Below are 17872 nucleotides of genomic sequence, written 5' to 3'. Positions count from 1 at the left end.
ACTGAAAACAAGCCTCATTTCATGGTAGTCAAACTTTATGCATTTTCCTATCTACATAGTCTCTTCTTTAATGCAGTTTTGCCTGAATGATGTGAGTCATATATTGATCAATCTTATATCACTTACTATTGATGAGAATGCCACCATTTTGAGCATCTATTACAAGACTATTTTAATGAAGTTGCTTCAGATATATTGCCTCTAAAAGGTGTCTTACTGAAAACTGAGAGTTAGGCATTATTTTCCTCAACTTCACACGTATGGACACTGAAGCTCTAAGAAGTTAAATAGCATGCCCTAGAAAGTATGCAGCTAGAAAGTAACTGAGTGGGAGGCGAACACAGGTCTGGCTCTACTTTTCTCCTTACACAGAAATAAGTCCTATAACACCTAATGTCCTCAAATGCTCTCTCATCCAACTACTCAGGTTATTTCTGCTACATTTCTGGGATCAGAAGAGACAAGGTGGGCATGTTTTGGGTATGGCTATAACCTCTAGAGTAGGCTTCTATAGGAAAGAAGAGGGCACAATATAGAATCCCCCCAAATTCTGTAAAAGTTCTGACATGCACCCTGAGAGACAGCATAGTGAGTATCTAGGAGCTTGGACTCTGGAGCAAGGTTGCTCTGGTTGGAATCCTGGCCCTGTCATTTACCAATTGTGTGACCTTAAGCAATTTGTTTAACCTCTCTGTGCCTCAATTTCCTTAATTGTAAAATGGAGTAATAATAACAGTTACCTAATAGGATTATGTGAAGATAAAATGAGTTAATATATGCTTAAAAAGAGAACTTATGACTCGCACATATCGTAACAATAATAATTGTGAATACTGAATACTTCCTGTTCATATTTGCAATTTATGAGACCACTTAGAGACAAAATACAAATGTGTTTCTAAATTCTGACACCATTCTCACTTAGCAGGTAAGTAATCAACATTATAAAATAGAAATATTAGGCTATCAAGATATTTCCACACAGTGATGAAAGCTAATGCATCTCTTGTAAAGGAGAAAGTACCACTATTATGAAAATACAGACATGGGTAATATGAAAATATGAATAATATAAGATAAGCATAAATATTAAAAACACACTAATGGTAAAATATAAATTCACGTCCTATTCTTAGACAAATAAAGTGTTTAAAGTCAAAATTGAGAGAAGTATGAAAGGATAGAAAATAGATTGATGTTTAATAATTAGATTTTATTGCACAAAATTTACCTTTGTGTTCCTACACAAAAAATAAACTCTGGTGGAAAGAGCACTGAACTAGGAGTCAAAGGACTTGAATTGTTACTCTGGATACATTATTTCATAGTTGAGTAATGTTGGAGGCTAATGTCCTTTACCCCTGAGAAGGCAAAACAGAAATAACAGGGACTCTGAGTCAGACAGATCTCACTGTGGGCCCAGCTCTGCTACACACCTGCTGTGTGATAGCATGCAAGTGAACCAGTCTGACTATGAGTGCCAGATGAAGATAGCAATGCCTATTTTGTATTAAGTGTTTTGCAGAAGGCTCAATGAAGAGTACTCAATAAATACTTGTGCCCTTGTCTCCAGACCCCATTTTCCTCACCTGTAGGTCCTTTCCAGGTCTGTATTTTTATCATGCCATGACCCTGAGTCCAACATTCTCAGCTGACTATTAAAAAAGTTGCTAAATGGATCTTCTGGCAATTTCTATCCCACAGTGCATTTTTTTTCTTCTTTAAGCAGCTGAATTTTAAAGATAGGTTTTGGCAAATGTTTTCTGCATCCCAAATGTATCCTTGAATAATCAAATAGAAAGAGACCAGCTTCCCAGACATAATTTCTGTAAAGAGAATTGCTGTGATCAAAACGCCTCCTTCGCTGAATGACCTTTTTGATAAGACTAAACTGAAATGGTTTTAAGTACTCTTTATAGGGTTACTTAGCTCCACAGTTGATTCCTTCAAGCTGCATCTATTGAATGTTTGGATGGCATCAAAATCTGCATTCTAGGAAGAAACACTGAAACACTTTCAAAACATTCCCTAGTGGTTTCAGGTATGTCTTTTCAGAGCAATAGCATATTATCTCTGAGTCTGTTGAGTCAAGCTGCCACCACCATTTACTAATAATTGTTATCTTCTTTTTCTCCCCTCCATTTCTACATCCAGTAATCAAATACTTTTTGGTAATATTTTTACAGAAAATTGTTAAATTAATGTCTGTCATTTTCATGCCAAGAAGACACAAAGCACTGTGCAAAAAATAAATGAGGGTTATCCATTCAAAAATATTTGAGCATCAACAATGTGCCGGGAACTGTTCTGGTGATAGAAAAAAAAAATAAACAAAATAGACAAAATTCCCTGACCTTAAGTAGGGGGAGACAAATAATGAACAAATGAATAAATATGTAGTATATTCGATCTTGATAAATGTGATGGAGAAAAATAACACAGGGAGGGGAACAGGAAGTCTGGTGGCCAGGAAGGGCTCACTGAGAAGATGATATTTGAGGTAAGATCTCAGTGAAATGAGGGACAAACATGTGGCTATCAGGTGGGGTTGGAGGGACATTTTAGACCAGGGAAACCACAAGCGTGAAGGCCCCGTGGTGGGATCAGGCTTGGTGTGTTTGAGAAATGTCAAGGAAGCTGAAACAATAGAGAAAGTGGCTGAGGATGAAGATGGAAAGATCCTAGGTGCCCAGATCCTGAGGAAAACATTTGTTAGTCAGGGAGACTATGTGAGCCAAGGCAGGAGAATGGCAAGCATTGGTTGTTTTCTCCAAATACCAGGCCATCCACGTTTTGTTACTACTAATTGGTTACTAAGAGTTAATGCACTACCATCCCTTCTGATACTCTACTCATCACATATCTACTTATTTACTAATTCATTGTTAGAATCTTTCACTTATTTTGACAAATTATTAGTTAGCATCTAGGGTGTAACGTGCTACAATGTAAGGCTCAATAATATGCCCTCAAATACTATGGCAAAGATTTACCAAACCCTGTTTCTTTCTCCCTGAACACAAAGCTTGACTATATTTCCCAGCATCCCTTGCAGTCAGTAAGGGCCACCTGACAAAGTATTGACCAAATGGAATGTCAGAAGAAATAATATATTCCATTTTTAGGCCTAGTCTCCTAAATACCTCCCTGGAGATCCTCCATGATCTCTCTCTTCCCTTGTCTGCTGGATAGATAACAGAGAATCATTGTGTGACCCTGAGTCCCTGGGGATGATTGGAGCCACTTAGAAGAAAGAATCTGGATCTGGGGCCCTTGAATATCTATATAGAGCAGACTATCCCTTCTCCACCCCTCTCCACCCATCTCAGAGATCCGGACTGTGAAGAGAGAGAGAATCAAACCTTTTTGTATGAAGTCACTGAGATTTGTTCAGCAGTCAGCCTGCATTGATTATCATAAAAAACTTACCTTCTAGTGGAAAAAAGAGACATTTACAATATTGGTAATAAGTGCTACAATAAGTAAAGTACACAATCCCTTGGAGTTAATGATGAAAGGCCTCTAATCCATACATTAGAAGGATTAGGGAAAGTTTCTAAAAAGAGTTTAGGCTTGTGTCAGGATTTGAAGAAAGGGTAGCATTGACCTGACAAAGAAACGTGAGACAAGGACATTCCTACAGAGACCAGCATATGCAAAGGCACTGAAGCACAACAAAACAGGGCCTGTTGTGGGAACAATAAAAAGTTCTCTGGACTGGAGATGAGGATGTATGGGGGTGATTGTGGGGTGGATAAGTAAGGATCAGGTCTTGTAGGTCCTGCACACCATCCAAAGGAGTTAAGACTTCATCTTGAATGAGATGGAATGAGAAATAATGTGGTCAAGCTTGATTTCAACCTTCCTCCCGATCTCATTTACACTGTCTCAGCTTCCCTATGCTTGTTCACCAGTCACTGTTGTATTTCTCATTAACAAGATGTCCATACTCTCAATAAGGTGTGTAAGCTCTCAGAGGGCAGGCTCTCTCTTTTCCTCCGATTTGGTTTTCAGGATATAAAGTAGGCATCCAAAGTATTTATCCTATTTAAATCAAGAAAGCACTCTCATTATATATAGTTTTGATGCATAAGTAAACCATGAAGAAAAAGAGTAACTTCAGTGATGCATACTATGCTGCCTCTGTCCGGGGCTGGGGGAGAATCAAAGAGTAGGGCGCTTAGGATGGGATGCCAGTGGGTCTGCCAGAAGCTACAGAACCCTAAATCATGGCTATGTCACAGCAGGTGCACTCACAATTTCCCATTCTGCTTCTATTGCCTCTGGTAGCATAATAGTTCAAAAATCAATACAAATCACTGCAGATTAAACATGTGCTATGCACTTTACATACATTGTCACTAATCACAATACCAGCTGCAAGGCCAATGTTATTATCTCCATTTTACAGATAGAAAACAGCTTCCAAGAGTTCAAAGTCACACAAATCCCGGTGGAGCTTGGATTTGAATCCAGGTCTGCCTGATCCAAAGCCGTCGCTCCTTCCATTACATCACTCCCACCTTAACATTACAGTAGCATGATCAGTGTGCTTCTAGTGGGTCTAGGGGTCCATAGTCCAAAGCACTATTTGTTTCGAGACTTGCATTTTATCTTAAAAATTCCTATGAGCTTATTGTTCTTCTTAATGACAGAGATAATTTTTAAAAAAATTATTACACTAATGTTTTAAATTAATTACCATAAGGAAAAATTACAAATTTACAACCCCCTTTCAGCAAGTTTTTAATAATAGTGACTTGCCGTGATTATCCTGGGTTTTATACTCCTGGCATGAGGCCCCAAATCCCCACAGTGCATGTGCCATAGCTTAAGAAGCCAAATGCTACATCAGGAAGCCTTCTCACCCTCTTTCCATACTTGAGCGATGTATGCGGGACAATGCCATTCTTGACCCTGGAGCAGCAGTGCCTCTGAAGACTTTACAACTCTATAAATGTCCTGCAGCTGGAGGAGCAACAGGACAGGTCTGGGGAGAGTAGTTGCACAGCTTTCTGCTCTGGGAACCTCTTGTCACACAAACACTGCTGAAAATTCCTGTGTCTGCCCAATAGAATGACTATTGTCTTGGCTATTGCCCATGTTTATGAGTCCTCAGCAGAGAAAAATAAAAGATAATAAAAGGTGGCTTATACAGAAAATTCTGAAATAATTACAAATTCTTTTGCAGGCATAGTCTGGCAAGTTTCACCATTTCTTCAATGACTAATGTGGGCTTCTCCCCTTGGTTTAATCTTGGCTTCTGAAAATTCATCTGAGTCAATCACTACTCTGAAAGTGACTATAGGAAATGAGCGAGGGGAAGACAGTTGGCTTCAAACAAATTTGTGAGATTAGATGTTTTGTTTTGCTTTGTTTTGTCCTCCTGTATTTGTATCTTTGTCTTCCCTTGGTGGAAGATAGAATTCAAATGCAGAGACTTGGGTCCATATCAAGTTCTGCGACTTTGGACAAGTTTGTTAATTATCCAGAACCTCATTTGAATATCCCTTACCCTTCCAGGATATATTTATTGTACACCAATTTTATTCTAGACTTGATTCCAAGTGTTGATGATATAATGACAAACAAATCAAGGTCCTTATCTTAAGCAGCTCATTGCAACATAACTAGTACAGTGAGGAAACTGCTTGAGTAGAATTAAATAGAGGATGCTATGTTAGCCTAAATGGGGTGCCTATTCAAATTATATCTTTCAGAAGGACAGAGAAATCTTCTCTGAGAGAGTTCTGAGTCAGCCAAAACCTAAACAATGAGTTGGAAAGAGCCAGATGATGTATTCATGTGTTGAGAAGGGAGGGTAGACAGGAGAGAGAGAAAGAGAAAGAGGGAGAGAGAGAGGTGAATCAAGTAGATTTAAAATAAATAAATAAATAAAAAGTCAACAAATCTGAGGTTGTCTTAAGCATGATTTTTGCCTCAGTATAAGTTAAAGTCTCACCTACACTCATTTCCATCCATCTGTTCATTCATTGTGCCAGGAACTATTCTAGGTGTCGTAGTTATAAACATGAATAAGTCATAAGATAAGTAAGTGGGAATTGATGGACAGGACTTTCAGAAAACCTCCTTAAAATGGAGACAGACACCTGCGACACCACTTTTGCCATTCCCTCTAATTCTTTTCTGCCATCTGGAATGCAGATCTGATAGCTGAAGTCTCAGGATCCATCTTGGGCCATGACATGGCCATCGAGATGGAAAGCACAGGCTAGGATAGAGCAGGGAGAAGAAAGAGTCTGACAATCATGGAGCTGCCTTTTTCCGAACTTCTTCTACATAAGAGAAAAATCAATATTGTTTAATTACTATTATTTGGAGTTTATACTAAAAGCAGCTGAACTTAATACCAACCAATTTAGAGAGGTAGCACGGTGTGGATTAAGAAAGAGTATAGATTTTGGATCCAGACCTGGATTTGAATCCTGGCTCTGCCAAATACAACCTGTGTTTCATCCCATCAAAACAGGACCTATATTACAGGGTGGGTAAGGGGATGATACTTTAAATAAGTGCCTCGCATATGGTAAGTGTTCGGTAAATTGTGGCATTATTATCTGAATTAGATGGAAAATTTTAAAAATATCTTAAGCATACAAACAAAAAATACCAAATCTCTAGCTTCTAAAAAAATATCCCAGCTAAAGCAGTGAAGACTGTGACAGCTAGGAATAGGAAATCTTCTGGGAAATAACTGGAAGAAAATTTGAACTGAGATTAGAAAAATTGCTGAATTAGGTACAATTCGAAATAAATGTATCTCCTTACCAATACAGCAATCTTTAAGGTATTAAGAGAGAACTTATGGGGAGCTCCTCATCCATTATTCTACACCTGTCACTTTATGTTGAAAGTCACACTACCTGAAATTTATTCACCACAACCAGAGCACCATCAGCCTGGGAATAGCAAAAAATGCAAATATTGGTTTGCTCTTTTCTGAAGAACATGGGTAACAGCCTTCATTTACTTTCAGAGTTAATTAGGTTTGGCCTTAGGCTCAAACCCTGAAGCATCAGTTTTTTCCCTCAGTTGCTCGCCAATGGGCAGCAGAGGCCACAAGAGGTACAGGTTAATGGCTACATGACACACATGCTCTAGGGTTAACTCTTAGGCAAACTTTTTGAGAACTGAATGTTAAAAACAGAGTTGTGCACAATAATGACAGTGACACAGCGACAAGTGCCCCTCTAAATTTTTCCATCTTTCTGAATTCTTTTTCATGAAGACTAGGCTATTCGTTCCTGGTCTTATTGTATTCAACAGCAAACTCTACTGGGGAAATATGTATGACCCCAGGTCACTTTCTGATTGGCAACAGTTCCTCACACAGTCCATTTGATTATAAAGCTTAAATTACATACATCTTCAAGAGAAGACTTTTTGCCTCCAGGACGACTTGTCATGATTGTGATACTACATGGATGGACACAGTATAATTCTTCAATAAATATTTACTGAGTCTTACTAAGTAACAGGCACTGTGGTAGTTTATCTTGCCTTCTAAATTGGTGATCCTCTCTCCCGCTAACTGCAGACTCATATATTTCTCCAACCTTCCATTCCAACTTTATTTTCTTACTACATTATAGGTCCAGATATCCCTGGACAATGTTTTACACAAGACACAAGTGGGCTTCAAGCATAATTGCTCCTGTTCACCATTGTGACATGCTCTATCACTTTGGATGGGATAAGAGAAATCTTTAAAGAATAACAAAAATTCATTTGCAACTCATTATTGACTTCCTTTCAGCCTTTGACTATAAGGACAGAAACCAGTCATGAGTTAAGCTGCGTGACTGTAATACGTGATTAAGTGTCCATAAATATGTATATACTACTTATGTGTGTGTGTGGGTTCTGGTTCTGTGCATTTTCCGGTGCCCATAGTACCAGCTGCCTGACACAGTTCACTTCACTTATTTCTAGAATCTGCCTAATCCCTAATTGAAATTCACTATATAACTGACATTTAAAATGACAATATTTTGCCCCTTCTTCAATAGCCAATAGTGTGCGTGTGTGCGCGTGCGTGTGCATGTGTGTACATGCATATCATCTCTAATCTCTAAGGTCTGTGACTTCAGACTCCACCTCACTTAGCTTTTGAGCCAAGTCTGAAAAAGGCTGTCCATATATTAATGGCTTTTCCCCATTATCTAATCAAAATAAGTTGTACTGTCACCAACTTTGTATCTGGAAACCCACTGGATTTACGGAGGCTCCTCAAAGGGGGAACTTTCCCTTTACACTCATACTGCATAAACCCAGTGTACAACACTTGGCCTTCTCTTCTCTTTCCTCATTTGCACAAAGCTACATCTGGAGATTGGAAATAAACCTGACCTGCTAGACAGAAACTATGTGATCCAGTCCAACTCTGCACCCACCCCACCCAGGGTCTTGATTTTATTGTCTAGATTTCCAATATCAGCCTGGGGTCTTATTCTTAACAGATGAGTGAATTACTTACTACCTGAATTTCAATATTAGTGCCACCTGGAATCCTTGGCCAACCACCACGTCCTACATTAGACCTCCTTAGGCAACAATGTCAAATTCACTGTGCCCTTTTGGACACTGCCAGTTGGCAGCCTGACCTTCCTTCTTGGGAACCAGCCCTACAGCTGGCTTAGTCCCTGCCACCATTGTCTCCCTCCTCCCTTTGCCAGTCTTAAGGCAGAAGTTCAGCACTGTTGGCTAAGTCCCCCTGAGTTAAGACACATACACATATATGGCACTATATTTTATGTTTACATAGCTGAATAGCTATAAATGTGAGTATATGGATATGTAAATACAAAGATATACCAATACATATATACAGACTCTCAAAAGACTTGTAGTATTATGGCAACTGTTTCAGAAAACACCACCTGGATTCCATTCCCTTAATGAAACTAGTCATGAAAATAAGCCTCGTGGGGTAAAAACCTAAAAGAAATTAGGAAAGGGAAGATACAAATATGGCAATGGCTCCAAGAAGCAGGGTTTGTCTCCTAGGGAGGCAGCATTACCTTTAGGGAATAATGTCAGAGGCTCTGGGAAGTCTCCCCAAGCCAAAAACCTTTCCCAGGGGCTCTAAAATGCCTTTGAATAAGAAAAGGCCCGCCATTCCACAAGTGGAATTCAGGCTCAAAATCCAAATGCCCCAGGGACGCCTAGACTGCTTGTTACAGCCTATAAATCCTGGTGGCTCCTGGACTATGATTTTGGTCTAGTTTACCAAAAAAATAATTAAGTGCATATTCTGGTTCCCATAGTACCAGCTGCCTGACACCGTTTACTTCATTTATTTCTAGAATCTGCCTAATCCCTAATTGAAATTCACTATATAACTGACATTTAGAGTGACAATATTTTGCCCCTTCTTCAATAGCCAAACAGTCTTAGCTCCTTTTCACAGAGGAAGATTGAGGTACTGGGTTCTGGATGATGGCCATCAGTCCAGGTTTCCCCACTGAGTGGAATTAATTTCCAAAAGTCTTGTGCACAGGGCATTTGACCTCTTTCTCCTCCCTTCTCCACACAAACCAGAGAGAAGTGAGTTCCTGGGTATGTGTGTTTCCTCTGAAGACTCTGTGTACCTTAAGTAGGTTGTTCCACAATCTAGTTACAGTAGTAGAAAGACACCAGGTCCATTTGAATCTCACATAAGAGCTACATCCCCGAATTTGGCCTCTGTCAGTAACAAAGATGGCATTATTGTTCTCCTCCTGCTGACTTGTTTCTCAGTTGATCCATAACCCAAAGTAGGAAGATAAGAGCTATTTCTTGGGCCCAATAAATGACATAAGAGCCTTTCCAATGAGAATAATTTGATGATGGGTTGGTTCTCTGTGTTTAGAAAACAAAGGGCCACCATGGACGTGGAGAATACTTCAGATAGAAAGGCTGGAAACCTGAAGAAAACATTAACTTCATAAGTAGCCAGCTCTTTCTCTTTATCCTTTACTTTTGCTTTTAAGAGAATCTGCATTTCCAGGGAATCTAAAATAAAAATTCTTAAGAAATGTCTGGAATGTAAGAAAACTAAAAGCTAGAAAGATTAAATGACTTTCCAAAGATCACATAGCAAAGCTTGGACCTAAGGCCCTACATCACAGTCCAAGACCCTCTTATCAACATCTACTAATAAAGGGAAAGCAAGAAAAATACCAAAGACAACAACAATTAAAGTAGTTGATATATGCAGAGCACTTACTTTGTGCCGGACACTCTTCTAAGTGCTTTGATATATTAACAAATTCCTAAAACATTTTCTGTGACCGATGACATACCTGATTCTGTACTACATGCTGCAATGTAGTACTACAGGCATGAATAACAGAAGGGGCTCCTGTCCTTACAGTCTAGTAGAGGTGACAGACATAAACATAATGTACTTATTAGCAAATCATTATTTAATTATACTGCAATATGTGCTCAAAGAAGCATAGCATATAATGACAGAATATAATAAAAGGCCTGAGACTTGAAGGGAAGGAGCAAATTAGGATATGGGTAGAACAGGGAAGGATGTTCCAGGCAGATGGAACAACATGTGGAAAAGCCTGCAGCAGAAAGGTGCCTTTGCAAAAGCATGGGTGGGGGTGGCGACAGAAGATAAAGATGGAGAGATGGGAATAGCACAGATCATGAAGGACCAGGGAGGTCATAAAAAGAATATGAGGTTTTATTCCAAGAGTAACTGGAATCCACTGAAGAGTTTTAAGCAAGAAAGTGGCATCATCAGATGTATATTTTGAAAACATATGCCAATAACTTGGTAAGGAAAGGAAGAAAAATTTAGGTGCCTGGCTAAGTTTCAGGGGGTGGGAATCATAATGATTTTGGTTAAGGTATTCATTAACATAGGTTGTATAAATGTGGAGAAATGAGTATGCTGTAATTTCTTTTTGAATGGTATTCAATCAGTTGGGGCACCCCCAAAATGAGTGCATTTCAGGGCATTCTAGAAGTTTCACTCACACCTGTTTATGAGAGAAGTTTAAAACTTCACAGTCTGGAACTCTCCTGATGATTACAAATGATTTGGGGAGCCATTAAATAAGTTGGTGGACTCCTCTTAAGCCAGTGAAGGCATTATTACAAGAGAACAATGAAAAGAAAGTAATTATTTTCTCTAGTGACCAGGCTGGAACAAAAATCTCTTATTAGCTAGAAATTAGAACTACTTACAAATCATTCTTTATGATAACATTCCTGCATAGAATCATTACAATCTGACAGAGATCTTTCACATTTCTACAAAACATCATTTCAATCCTACCATTAAAACAGTCTACTAACTCAGAGAGCATATGCAAATTGCATACAGAATAATATTAATCTAATATTCACACAAAGCAAAATTCTTCAGACTAAAGAAGAAATCCAAATCTGCAGAATGCCATTACGTTTCAAGACAATTAATGATTGCAAAAGCTCACTTGTAACAAATTGTCTCCCTGAGGATTTATTAAAAGACTCCCTAGAAAAGCAGGCTCTCTCATGAAACCACTTCTTCCTCCATCCAGACCCAGATGGTGAGAGTCACTCCAGGTCTCCAGTGCTGCTTTTCTGTTCCTTTCTCTCAGACTCTGGACAATGTCATCTGTTCCCAAGGTTTTGTGAATCATACATAAACTAATGACACACTCACTTTATGTTTAGCTCTGACTTTTCTCTTTGGGTGTTGTCTTGTTCATCATCAAGAGAGACAGCAGTCTCCACCTGTTTTCAGTCTAATAAACCCATGACTTCACATGGCATGCCAGGGAGAGGAGGCATACATCTCATCCAGCCATAGGAAGCAGAAGGTGGAGGCTATAAAAAATGTGGAATTTGGAGTCAAATAAACTCAAGATTGAATTCCAATCCTGCCCCTTACTAGTGGTGTGACCTTTGACAAATTCTTCATTTCTAGGAGCCTCACCTTTGTACATGGAGATAAGCCCAATCTTTCATGACTATTATGAGGCTTAACTAAGATCATACACTTAAGGTGATGCTTGGCACATACTAATCCTCGAAAAATTTGTAACTTCTATCATCATCATCATTATCACTCAATAGCTAGCTAGCTTCTAATTTGTAAATCTGTACACATTTACACCCTGATTTAATATGGTGTGTGAATGGCAGGAGGGGTTAGTGTAGTGGGAAGCTCTTTGGACTGGAAATGAACAGAAGTAGCTCTAGTTCCTTCTTCTGTCTGGCTAGCTGTGTGACTTATGTAAGTTATTTAAATTTCTAAATCTCATATTTTTATTTGTAATATGGAAACAACAATACTTATTCCATAAGTAAGTTTTGAGAGTTAAACAAGACAATGTATGGCTATGGAAAGTATATATCTACATGTAAGAAAGTTCCTATTTGCATTGGTTGTTTAGGATAAAGAATACACATTTTCAAAGAAATGATGTTACAAATGGCCATTAAGTTTACAAGCTAGCCCACAGCAGCATATTCACCTCAAGCATAGTTTAAACACCATGCATTTACAATGGAAAAAATATTCCAAAGCAACAACAATGACTCCAAAAAGAATATTTAAATAAAATAGAATAAAAAGGATGATACATTTGAGCAAGGAATAAAGTTTCGTCTCAAGTGCTGATGCTGGATGGAAAAAAATGATGTAATGAGAGGTGTCAGCAGAAGCTGATGGAGATGTGGAAGTTCTGATGTCAATCTGGGAATTTTCATGGATTGTGGAGATTGATGACCGATTAAATCAGCTGAATTTCCAAGGAAGTTTGGATAGTTTCTTTCTTTCTCTATGTTTTAGGTTCCAAAAATGGAACAGAGAGATAGTCAGACAGGTTTTTGAGGTAATAGGCAAGAATGAAAGAAATCAAGAGAGAAATAAGAGGGCAAGAACGAATACAGATGTTCATGTGAAGAAAAGTTACCTCAGGAGGAATCCCCAGAACTGTGATAAATGATAGACGGAAGATTTGAGGATAAAGGAAAAAGAAAAATGTTACTTATAATAGTTAACATTTATTGAAAATTTACTATACTCCAGGACCTGTTCTAAATATTTCACATGTATTTAAAACACAGGTGTTAAAGTATATAATCTTCACACTTAGCCAAAGAGGCAGTGTAATTGTGATCCTTATTTTACAGATGAGGAAACTGAGACCCACTTATAAATATAGTAAGTTGTAAAACCAGGATCTGAACCTAGACAGTCTGGATCCAGAGCCCACACTCTTATGACAAAGCAGAAATACTGATTTTGGTGTTATTTATTCATGTAAAATATTTGCTATCAGAGAATATATACAAGTAAATACGATCGTCATAGTGTCTGCCTTCGTGGAGCTTACAATTAAGCTGTCTTAATAAGCTAATACATGGTCTTGTACGTGGACATAACTTGGCTGCCCAATAACATCAGGTGAAGGCACATTACCAGCTTTCCAAAAAAGCAATCTTAGAGCCATTTGCAACTCTTCACTTCTTTTCTTTTTTCTAATAATATCTTTCATTGTGTCCCCTGGTCTCTCTGTTCCAACATATGGTCAGAGCCTCTGTTCAAGCTATGGTCAACTTCCTTCCTCCTCCTCACCAGACTTCCTCCAAGCAGAACACCTCAATCATCTTAAAGCTGTTTCCATCAGTCCCATCTGTCCCTTTGACCTGTGACAACTCTGCTTTTTTTCAAAAAACCTCTAGACCACAAAGGGACTACGGCAATTTGCCTATTGCACTAAGTATCAGTAAAAAGACAATGGTAATCTCTTTTAAGGCCAATCATTGTCCTTTGGACTAACCAACACTTTGCCTCCTCACCTCCTAATAATTCCAAGGAAAATCCATCTATCCCTAATGGGCGGGTCCTCTCAGAAGAGACACTTTTTTATTATTCAAACTGATCCTGAAATCCAGGAATCATTTCAACTAGGGGGGTAGAGAGGTTGGCATTTCTTCAGTTAAAACCTTTCTTAAATATTTATCTAATCTGATGCAGTAAAATAAACATTGGCTTTGGATCCAGACATACTTAGATTCAAATTTCTGCTTTTCTCCTTCCTACCTGTGTGATGTTGGACAAAGTTAACCTCTCCATAAAATAGGAGATAACACTACGGCTTGTACTGCCGGTGTGAGAATTAAAGGAAATGATGGCCAACACCCTGCTTGCATGTAATGTTCTCTTTTCAGGTCATTTGTCCTATAGAGGTTGTAAACATGATCCTTAGTCCGTACATTTTTAACTGACAGAACTCAAGTTGAGTACACAGGGAAAAGGAGGTGCTGGTCATTCTGTCACATTTAAATGTTTCCAATCGATGCCTTGGATTATATATTATACATCACACATTAATTTATCAACAAACATTTATCAAGTGTCTACTATGTGCCAGGCTCCAGTCAGGACACTGGGATGCAGTAGCCATCATGATCCATAAATATGCATTCAAACCACACTGCATCTCAGATTATGTGACTTCATTGAAATGAGTTCATTTCTATTTAATTTACTTTACATAGTTGCCAGAACCTCAATTTTCTTTAAATATAAAAGCCAATTTAAAAATGTATTCAAGAATCATATTGGAAAGCAGTGACTGCTGAGGATCACTTCAAATTGTCCCTTCCCCCACAATACTTTCTTTCCTTGCTAGGAGGGAGTGGGGATATCAGAGAATATGTTCCTGTCTCTGTACTAGGTGATTTACCTTATTTCATTTTTATTCCTTAGACTCCGTGAAGTAGAATGGACTTACAAATGGACAACCTGAAGTTCAGAGAAGTTAGGTAACTTGAAGAAGGCCACAAAACTACTAAGACAGATCTCTTTAGCTGTTTGTGTACTGTTGGTTTGTGATTTCAAAATGTAAAATATACAGTGGTACACGTTAGAGAGAAGGCAGTACTGGTTTGAGTGTTTGAACATGCAATTTCATGCTCACAAGGAGCATAAAGGTTCCAAGGTCTCTTAATGGCAGAATAAAACCTCACAACATGGAAAAGAGGAGATGCTAGTTCTTCCAACTATCACCTTTAAGTGCTTTCAATTAATGCCTTGGATCTCTGCAGGTGGGAATCTGCAGATGAGACAATCCATTCGCAGTCAGTAATCACTCCACTTTACTGTCCTGGACTCCCAGCTAGTCGGGGCAATTAAAGGCATGCCCCCGCTGGGATTCAGACTCAGGGATTCTTGCTGCTCACTTGCAGGGAAAGGCAGAAGCCTAGGTGGAAAAACAGTACCATACAGAAAAGTTATCCTTTTCCTCTTGCTGACTATTAGGCCTAACCTGTTGCTAAGCATTTATGCTATTATAAAATAACCCTACTAAGAGTCAATTTCCATACAGGTGAAAGGAGTTGGAGAAACAGTAGACTTGATTATCAGAGAGAAGCTGGGCCATTGAGTGGGGCTGGTTTCTCAAATAGGATAAAGCTTGGGAATTCATTAGACTGTGTCATGTTGATTATGTCTGCTCAGCAAATGAACTCAAACCAGAAACTGAGAATTAGAGGGAAGGCCTAACAGAAAGACAGTTTACAATATAGAAATTACAATTTAGAAATCTGAAGATGCCAGAAATGCTCTAAATGTCGTGGTGAACATGAGCGACATCATAAAATCCATGGTCCAGAGAGAGCATAACTTACAGTGAGGACTATCCACATAGGGTGAACTGAGTAACTGAGCTTTGTTTAAAATGAGACAGTATACAAAATAAGGGAACTAATAAAACTGTTCAACTTCATCTATGAACTAATATTTAGGGAGGGCTTCTTATGTGTCAGGCGCTATTCTACATAAAACATGGAATTAACTAATTTAATGTTCACTATAGACCTATGTGGTAGGTATTATTACTACTCCCCTGCTATTACTGATACGAAACTGAGACACCAGGAAATTGAGGAACATGCTCCAAATCACGCAGCCAGTAAGCAGAGAACTGAGATATGAAGTTAGGCAGTCCGACTCCAGAGTTTGGTCAAAGACTAAGATTCTGTGGTTGCGATCTCTGCGAGAGTAATCACGCATGGAAGGTTGGCCCATCCATGTTGCTGAGATACTGTCCTCCTCCTATCAGGCAGACAGATGGAGGAAGGTCATTGCGGCTTTCGAGATAGTTTGATGCAGTGAAGAATGCACCAAAGCATAAATCAGGAGACTGGAGTTCCAGACCCAGTGCAGTCACTTGCTGGCTATGTGACACTGAGTAAATCACTTAACCTCTCGGTGACTCTGTTTGACAACTGTAAGAATAATGATGATAATAGTACCTGGTCAGCTGATTTCAGAGAGCTGTTGTGAGGGCCAAGTGAAGCTATTGTGGAAAAGGGCTTTGAACATTGTCACACAAAATGCAAATATAAGGAATGCTTTGATTCTCTCTCAACAGGGGCTCCGTGAAGTAGCTGCCAAGGGAAGGGTCCTGGAAAGGCCCTGGGGAGGCAGGAGCCCAGTGCTGGTCCTTGGCTTGCCTCCTGTGGTCAGTATTAACTTTTATTTAAATGTGGTTGCTGAAGAGAACTGGGTGGCCTACAGCTCTGGGAGAAGGTCTGTGAAAGTTCTGCCATTGGACCACTATACCAACCTTCTTGCCCTACAAATCCTTCAATTTCCAAGGCTGGGGCCTCAGCTCCAGCTCCAGCTTGGAATGGACCTAATGTTAATCAGAGGCCTCTAGAGAGCCCTTACTCCAGAACTCAGTGACGCAGCAGACAAACTGCCAGCTGCTCTATTTCTCTGATCTCAGACCCTCCTTCTAGTAGGTAAGAGCTGTTGAGAGAAGAAGGTATAGGCTTTAGAATCCTATGAACATAGATTCCAATATCAAATCTGCCATTGGGTTGATTTCAAATAAGCAGTGCCAACTTTCTGAACCTCAGTTTTCTTTTGATCACAATGCAGAGATAAAAAGCTGCTGCAGACCAAATTAGTTTGGGGGATTCGTGGGTGTTTATCTCAGAAGATACTTTAAGTAACATTTAAACTAAAGTCTGAAGAATGGGTGGAAGTTATCCAGGAGGAAACAAGGAAAGAGTATTTTTGGCAGAAGAAATCACTCTGTGAGCACAAGAAGTAGAGATGAGTCCACATGGTGTGGTGACCGGGCAGGAAGAGGTGCAGAAAGAAAGACATGTTAAGGAATCAAGTTTAAAATGTGCTTCAATGCTATGATCAACTAGGAGAATTCAAATGAATTTTAGGTTCTCCTTGGTGTTCTTAGGGCTCTCTCCGTTCTCCCAGACTTACTCTGCCATGCCTGTGACGTGGTGATACCTAAATAGAGGTTTAGGAGTCCCTGCTTTGTTAAGCAAATTTTGCCTATATGTTCCTATAAGTTCTTCACTGCTTTAGAGACAAGTGCTGGTAGAAAAGCTTAAGAAGCATGGGCCAAATGTTTGACTTCAACCCAAGAATTAAAAAAACCAAGTACTATAAGTTTTTAGAAGAAACAACTGCCCTTGCTATATCAGCTGCTGAAAATACAAACACACAAGGAGCAGGGATGAACTGAGAGCTTTCTACACAAAGTTTATCAGCCTCCAAGTGATTCAACCACTGGAGGGCTTGGGGACTCGCAGATGAACATGTGCAGCTGGTAGGAAATGGGCTGAAGTTGCAGCACCACGCCATTATCTGCAGGTGCACTGAGAGCATCAATTAAGCCAGTGAGACAGGGTTTTGAGGAGGGAGGAAGGGTTTTGAGAAACAACTTCCTTGTGAAATCAAGCTCCACCATGTCCTATTGTTGAACCCAGAAGAAAAGGAAGCCCTTGATGTGAACAAGTAAGCTCTTGACTTTGTTTTCCACTGGGCAAAATATCCCAGCTATACATGTTGACGGACTGACTGACTGACTGACTTACTTACTTA

The 17872-nt window shown here is 39.2% G+C and overlaps 1 protein-coding gene across 2 annotated transcripts in view; it reads right to left on the bottom strand.

The window, feature by feature from the left end:
* Positions 1–17872, bottom strand: part of DLG2 (discs large MAGUK scaffold protein 2) — a 1867373-nt gene that overhangs the window by 1057004 nt on the left and 792497 nt on the right. The gene's annotated exons all lie outside the window — the stretch shown is intronic.

This window comes from Diceros bicornis, chromosome 7 (genome assembly GCF_020826845.1).
Source record: "Diceros bicornis minor isolate mBicDic1 chromosome 7, mDicBic1.mat.cur, whole genome shotgun sequence".
Classification (NCBI taxonomy): domain Eukaryota; kingdom Metazoa; phylum Chordata; class Mammalia; order Perissodactyla; family Rhinocerotidae; genus Diceros; species Diceros bicornis.
Note: the sequence above shows the minus strand (reverse complement) of the source record. Positions and strands in the feature narration are given on the sequence as shown.